At 39.0% G+C, this 8,247-nt stretch overlaps 1 pseudogene; it reads right to left on the bottom strand.

The window, feature by feature from the left end:
* The window catches only part of LOC133815724 (uncharacterized), a 28,442-nt pseudogene extending 20,435 nt beyond the window's left edge, over positions 1-8,007 (bottom strand).
* Between the last annotated feature and the right edge of the window lie 240 nt (positions 8,008-8,247).

Raw genomic sequence — 8,247 nt, forward strand, 5'->3', positions numbered from 1 at the left:
CGGCTCGCTTAAACCGAGCTCAGTGCATAAAAAGCTGTCCTCGGCTACTAGTGGCCAAGCCGCGCCCTGTGCGCTTGTGTAACCCTTGGCACTCTTAGGTCGTTGGTTCACTGTTTACATGGCATAATACCATCCTTTCAATTATACATATTAGGGAGCCCTTAGTCCCATTACAAATACACAACCAGGTGTAGTTTTCTTACCTTTAGTTTTTACGTTCACTGATTACAAGCGACGCTCATCGAGCACGATCTGTTCCCGAGCCCTAGCTTAATTACCTAGTCACAACCAACGTAATGGATTCCATTAATATTCAAGAAAATGTTTCTGGATACAAAACTAGCTTCCGGGACATCGAATTCCACCAAGCACGGTGGCAAAATCGATCCCGAGCACCCTAGACAAAATCCCTCTGCCTAAAATCCCTAAATGTTCAAGTGTGCACCTAAGGGCTGCGGCCCTTGAAGCCTAGCCATGGCCTGCCCCTAAAGCAGAGCGAAGCCCCCTCCTAGAGAGCAGACACGCGTCGCGGCCCTGCCCTTGGGCGCTTCAGCGCTTCCCTTTGGCCGAGCCTCCCTGGCTCCTTTGCATCCTAGGGAGTCGCGACCCTTCCCTTCGTGCCCAGAAAATTTCCCATTTCTGACATCTAAACCTCATCCAAAACCGTTCCAAAGCTCCCTAATTCAAAACCCATTATTCACGAAACTTTTAGCATGACTTTAACAACATAATCCAACAGAAAACCTAGGTTAAAACTCATTAAAATCCCATTTTTAATTTCTGAAACTCAAGAACTTAAGAACACAAAATCCAGTAATGGAACACCAGAATTCAGTCATTAACTTATGGATTCAAGCTTACCTCCACAGCGGAATCACTTCTCTAAGCAAAATCCAAGCCAACTCCCAAGCTTTCCACCTTAATTCAACCTTGAGATTAAGAACCTAGGAATCCTTAGTTTTCAACCCATGAACCTTATAATCAATTAGTCAAAATGAAATTCAGTGCTTACCTTAGTTTATGGTTGAATTCCCTGGCTGAAACTGAGCTATTTCCTCAAAGGTCTATCCTCAAATCACAGAATTTCTAGCTGAATTCACCTTGGTTTTCACTAGTTTTCTTGAGAGAGAAGAGAGAGGAGAGAGCTGAACAATAAAGGGTTGGTCTATTTTTGTTCCACTAGCTTCTGTTTTGGCTAAGTCTAACTTTAGCTAATTAAGTCAATCCTGAGGCTCGGGGTGCCGGAAACATCCCCGAGGGCAAAACTGTAAAATTCCCCAACATTCCCGCCTAGACTTCCTAACCTTAAATATATCTCCATATATTTATTTCCATAACCCGATGGTCTAAATAACTACCTGATACCTAAAATACCCCTGACTTATCCAAAGTCAAATATTAAGCCCCGTTGTGACTTTTCCCGCTATCTAGCTCCCTAGGATCGCCTCAAGTCATTCTCTGCTAACCTGCCCACATAATAATGTGGTTCTCACAAATACTATATATATGTCACATTTACATTCAGATAATCATACGAGCATTTTTATCACATAGTTATGCATTTAAATCAATAAATTCATTCATAGGTCAATTATGCCCTCTCAGCACGCTAATCAGGGCCCCTAACCCAAATTAGCGATTTTGGGTCGTTACAACAATTATCCTCATATTATTAACAAACCTAGCATGCACCAATAGATCTCAAAACATGAACTATGAAATTATTTAACAACCTATATAGTAATCGTTTATCCTCATGATTCATCTTACACGCATAATCACATAAAAGAAAAATACAAAAACCCATTTACAACTTCTGGTCGAAACCTATATATCCTCTTACCAAAATAATTTTCCAAAATACCAAAACAACATATGTATTCATAATAGCAACATGAACAAAACAACAAAAATAATATCATTAGATTATGCACCCAACCCTTGACCAAAATTTATAGGCTTAAAAACAATAATCATCATTTCAAAATCCAAAGACAAGGACCCTTAGCATGTTTCTATGATTGTTAGCAAAATAGAATCATAAAGAATTAATCAAAAGGCATAGAGGCAAGCTTTCCAAACAACTACCAATAATTAGAACCATAACCACAATAACAATAGATCATCATCATGATAACAAAGATAGGAATCCCATTACCTCCTTCACTATTATCAAAACTCAAAAGCAAGAGCACACTTTTTGGCACCTATGATTTTCGAACCCAACAAGACAAGAAAATAGAAACAATTTTCTTAGAATTGAGTAGAAGAAATCTTAGACTTAGGGATTCAAAAACCAAAACCAAAACAAGAGCACATACCTAAAGAGTTTGAACCCCACCTCTCTTCTCCTTCTTTTTCTCTTTCTTTATCTCTTTTTCGTGCACTCTCCTCTTTCTTTCTCTCTCAAATTCGGCAGTCACACAACAAGGGTTTCCAAGGCTCATATGTCTTCTATTAATAACCGTTTAGTGACCTAACCCTAAGAAGGGCATCCAAGTGTGAAAAGCTCAAAACCCATCCCACAAAATAAGTTAAATCCCACCATTTCCTCTCTTTACACCTCACCTAACCCTTATCCTAATGTGAGCCAAATCAAATATAAGCCTTGTCATCTTATCCTACAAGATGACAACTTTATATTTCTTTTCTTTTCTATTTTCTTTTCTTTTCTTAATAAAAGGAAAATGTTCAACACTCACATTAAGTCTAGATTCATACCACCCTTTCCTTTTTATTATTGATCTTAAATTAAAAGAAATAAACAACTAAAAAAAATAAAACACATTCAAACACACACACACAAATTTTCGGCACACACATTTAATTAAAAAAAATAAAAATGAAACCCATTCTAATCACATAATTTGTCACACTAAAATGTACATTAATAATAAAACAAACAAGTTACACAATTATTCCAAATAAATTAATTAAATTATAATTCATATAAAATAAACAATTCAAATTATTTTCTAATAAACAAACAATTAAATAAAAAATAATAGATAAAATAAAAAAATTTGGATCGCTACAGGGATGCCAACCATGTTTGGGTTAGCGGCCGCACCACAACCCCTGCCCCTTCCTCTCCCTCGACTAGCTCCTCTCCCTCTGCCCCTACTGTTCCTCTAGTTGACATGATGGAATTTTGAAGTCCAAAAGGATTCTCTCATGAGAAAAGAGTGATTCAAATTCTTAGTGGCTCTACTACTAGAAGGAATACTGAAACCAAAACTACTATTTTAATGCCAAAAAAATAAGCAGAAAACAAAAACAAGTTACGACACGGTGAGTTAAGTCTTTTTCCTAGTCTTCAGTATGTATGCTAAAGGATTCCTGAAGCCAAGAGTTGTACGATCGTCTCTGATACCATTTATAGCGCATCTAATTGCCTATCTCTATTAAAATACTAATTTTAATAATAACATCATAGATTACATAATCTAGCTGAAAATAGAGTGGGTTTTATTTAAAATAGATGCAGAGTTTGGATCCAATGTTCAAAACAAAAGAGAATTTGATGGAGTCTTAAAAATAAATAAGTACATCCCATTGATAAATAACACATAATGAAAGAATAAAAGGCACTATGGCATTCCAGATCATTTTCTCATTCAATGGCTCCCCGCGGCATACATACATACTTATGGAAAACTTACTTAGCTCACCATGCATTCCAAACAAGTCTACCTAGTGTTTATCTGCAAGGGGAAAAAGTAAGGGGGTGAGCTAAAAGCCCAGTAAGAAAGTACAAATAAGACATACAAGCATAAGCGACATATTCTATACATTCTTAACACACTTTTCTTATAGCAATCACTATCAACGCAAGTTAATTCTTAAACATGATACTATTTGCGACATAAGCATAATCGTACATCATAAGTTTGTAATGATAACCATAAGATCAGTTCCAACATGAGCATAAACATTTAAGGTAAGATCATAAGCATACAACATAAGATCGTGGCTCCCCTATTGTCTAATGATGAGATGTGACTCTCTCTTTTTGGTCACTTCCATTGCACCCTTTTGGTCAAAATTCACTTGGCACCTTTTTGGCCATGAATTTCCCTGACAGCTTTTTCGCCAAAATCTTAGGCACGCCAGCCTTTAATAATGCTGTAGCACTAGGTTAAACAAACACAAACAAATCCATACATATCGCATAACTAGAGTCCATTCAAAACAAACTAGAAATCTAGCTAACTTCCTTACCTCAAGTCCAAGTAAAATAAGAGCGGGAACACTTCACAATGAGCCTAGAATAATAGTCAAAACACTTGTCTTAATATCTTGTAAAACACACATGAACGTGTCTAAACATATCCCATGTGTGCATGGGCTATGCACACTTGACATCTATCTCATAACAAGTTACACCACTTTCTAGATTCTAGCATAACTCGTACACATAATCATGCTTGCATGTCACACGTCACATCATGAAAAACAATGTCGATACACATATCAACCTTAAACACCTTCAAGAAATGACCTTAGACTTACTCAATTAACATATAATAACGCATAAAAATGCATTTACATGTAACATGCATATGTGGGAGGACCATTCTTGAAAACTATGCGAAAGTTTATGATATCATACACTTATTTCTTAACAACTTTACAAAAATTTAGCAAGCATTATTAACACTCAATTAATAACCCATTAGATTTCCTAGCATGCTTGCTCCCATTTTGACATCTTAAAACCAATTAAAATCACGCATTAAGACTTTGTTGACCCTTGATTTGGCCAGTGACACGGAGTCAAAATAACGACAGGAAATGAGATGAAAACAAGAAGAGAATCAAATGGAAAGAAAATAACACAAATGATTTATAGTGGTTCGGCCTCAATTGGATGGTAATGACCTATGCCCACTTAGTGTTCTTATTGGTATTAAATCCCAATATTGTGATCAATGAACTAGGGTTCACGAGTTTCACAAGTCTTGAGAGGATTACAATCTCAGTGGATAATCACACTGTGTTCTTCTCTCTAAATGCAAAGATCAAAAGTTCAAAAGTCAAAAGTCCCTCCCTTGAGCCCTCTTCTTCTTATTTATAGGCTCAAGGGGGGTTACATGGGCCGATGGGGCTTAATTACCATTAAGATCAGCGTATCAAGGTAATAAAAGGAAACATAATAAAAGTAATTATTACAAGATTTGCGTATCCAAAAGGAAATAAATGCAAGTATGCGACCATACTGGTCGCACCTAATCGCGAGCTTGATGAATCAATAATTATCTGGTTGATAGTCTAACAGGATCCCTTCACTTGAAACCGCCACGTGTAAGAAAATATTGACACGTCATCAGGAGCCATTTTTGGGTAAACATTTGCCCCCCAAGTTTATTTTACTATGACCAACATAAAGTAAACTTAGGGGACCGACCCTTCGTATGCCCCCATCAAATCTGTCAGAGTCGTCCATGCCTTCTCGAAAAAGGCAACTAATCATGTCTTTTTGGTTTCCCAAAAGTAGTCTGACGACTATTGCACTTACCCATGCCTTGGAAAGTTACCCATCATGATTACCTTGGTAACTGCTCCTCGATTAATATAAATAACCCCTCATAATCATTTTTCACTTTTTATGTTTTACCTTATCCTCAAGAACACCGAAGAACAAGGCGTAAAAAACTCAGAAGCTCAAACAATCTTTGACGATCCACGAAGTTCCTGCCCAGCCAAATCGACTTAGCGTCTCAGAAATTTACTCCAACCTCTATCCAAGTAAGTTTCTCAATCCTTTCAGTCGTTGAGATGCCATGCAATATTTGTCTTTCCTTCATTTTAGATTCTGAGTTCTTGAATGGTTTTTTACTGTTCTTGAAAATTTTGTTTCAGGGTAAATGGGTATGTTGATCCGAGTTTAATAGAGTAGGAAAATAACACTTTTTAGGGGTTAGGAATCAGTCTAGTAGTTAGGATTATTGATTTAGAGCATAAAATTGAAGTAAAAATTCAATTTTTAAGCCTGTAGAAAAACTGGGTTTTTCCCGCCCGTTCAGAGTCGAAAAGTTTTTCATCGAAAACTTTTCACTTCTGCTTTTTAATCCATTTTCCAGTTCACATAGAATGTAGTGTTTTTGTTAGAATGTTGTTGGTCGTATAAAAGCTTAACTTTTATACACGAGCAACATTATTCCAACATTCACACTTCTTGGTCTTTTGGCTGTAGATTCTCATCTCCCTTTCTCTGTTCACAGATTTTCATGCACGATCCATGGGGAGGTGAGAGGCCGATCAACGATGACTTGCTCGCCCAATTGCTTGAAGATCAGGATGAGTCATCGCTACTTATTCCGGAGATTCCCTTTTCTCATACCCCATCTAACAGACCTTTAACCAATCCATTAAACATGGGTCGAGTAAAATCCACCGCCCAGAAAAAGAAATCAACCAACCCACCTGCAAATCAGCCTGCTCCTCGGGCTGAAATTCCTTCGACTAGCGGTCGAGCCGAAAACACTCACCCAGAAATCCAAACAAAGGCCCAACCCCGAGACGTCCTTTGACCAGATGTCGAATGGTACGTTGCTCCTCCTAGCAACATAACAGTTAGGATGATAGGGAATTATCTCAAAAAGTACGGACTTTCTAGGATTACCCTAAACAAACCTTTTATCGACCAGAGGGCAAACCTTCCTGGGTGCGTCTACAGTGCCTGGTCGAGATACCATATTGAGGCAGGGGCAACCTTGCCTCTTCATCCATTCTTCCAGGGTGTGGCCAACTATTTTGTAGTCGCCCCCTTCCAAATCACCCCAAATGGATATAAAGTGCTTTCTGATCTCTATATCCTGTACAACCACAAGAAGTGGCCTATACCTACACCTCATGAGATCAATTACTTATTCGATCTTAATTCCAACCCAGTCACAACAACATGGGGTTCTTCCATTTTTATCACCAGGAATCAACTCGCACTTTCCTGCGTGAGACTACCTACAAGTCCAACGTAGGAAAGTACTTCTAGGAGTACTTTTTAACAACCGACCTGGTCGCTAATAATCCAGCCTTCACCCAATGAAGTAATTTCTTGTTTCTCTGATCACTTACTTTCTTTTAGTTTTCCTACGCATTCCTTAGAATTTCAGTGCCCTTCAAGTCCGACTAGCTCCTACTCCAGAAATGGAGATACGAGTAGCCTCCCTGGCTAGCATGAAGGACATAGAAAAAATTTCCAAAGAGCTGGTCATAGAGGCCAATCTAAGGCTAGTTTGGCCTTTTGGCCCCTCACCAGGACGTGAGGGAGACAACTATGGGGAGTGCCACTGGTGGAGAAATTCCCGAGCAGCACCAAGACGTGACACAACCTCCGAGAAGGAGGACAAATGGGGTGACAATCAGGGAACCCTCCAGCAACCGCCCCCCCTACTCCTTCGGGAAAGTGTAAAAAGAAGGTTTTCGAACACCCTACGCCCATTGATGAATCTTCAGATGAAAACGGTACTGACCTTTCGCTCTTAGACAATTTGCTAATTCCCTATCATCTATTTGACAGGGACAACAACTTTAAATACACTCCTATTTTAAATTCAGACTTCTTCAAGCCAGAGAGTGAGTGTAGCAGTAGTATAGTAAATAGTATGTCGACCAGTAATTGTAGCTCGGGTATTTTACTCATAATTTCTTTGAACTTATTTTCTTGATTTAGTAGATACCTCCATCCACATTATCTGACTGCTCATTTCTTTTTTGCAGCCATGTCATTTGAAGATTTGTTTGAGCTTTACAACGTACATGCTGTACCTTCGAGCAAGAAGAAGGAGAGCAGGTGACATCATGGAGAGAGTAGCAAGGCTCCTCCAATGGAAAAGGCTCGGACTGGGGATCCTCCAGCAGCGGTTCCTTCTTGAGAAACCACACCACCTCCGACCCCCCTTGACCAGACATCTCTTCCAGCTCCAACCGATCAGACTTCTCCTCCAGCACCCGATCAGACACCTCCTCAGGCACCGACCAGCCAGACGCCTCCTGCCCAAACATTGACGAGCATCGTGCTTAGTTCAGCCAAGGAAAGGTTGACTAAACTATCGAGGCATCACCGTAGCCAAGAGGCTATGGTGCTGACTCCATGGAAGTCGACCATATGATCCATCACGTGCTGAATGAAATAGCCCGTGTAAGATATCATCTTTTGCTGAGCTTTGATCGTTTATCTTGTCAATTTCAATTATCAGTTAATCTTCTTCTTTGGTTGTAGGGAATGCTAACAATGACTGCCAG

Source organism: Humulus lupulus, chromosome 1 (genome assembly GCF_963169125.1).
Source record: "Humulus lupulus chromosome 1, drHumLupu1.1, whole genome shotgun sequence".
NCBI lineage: Eukaryota > Viridiplantae > Streptophyta > Magnoliopsida > Rosales > Cannabaceae > Humulus > Humulus lupulus.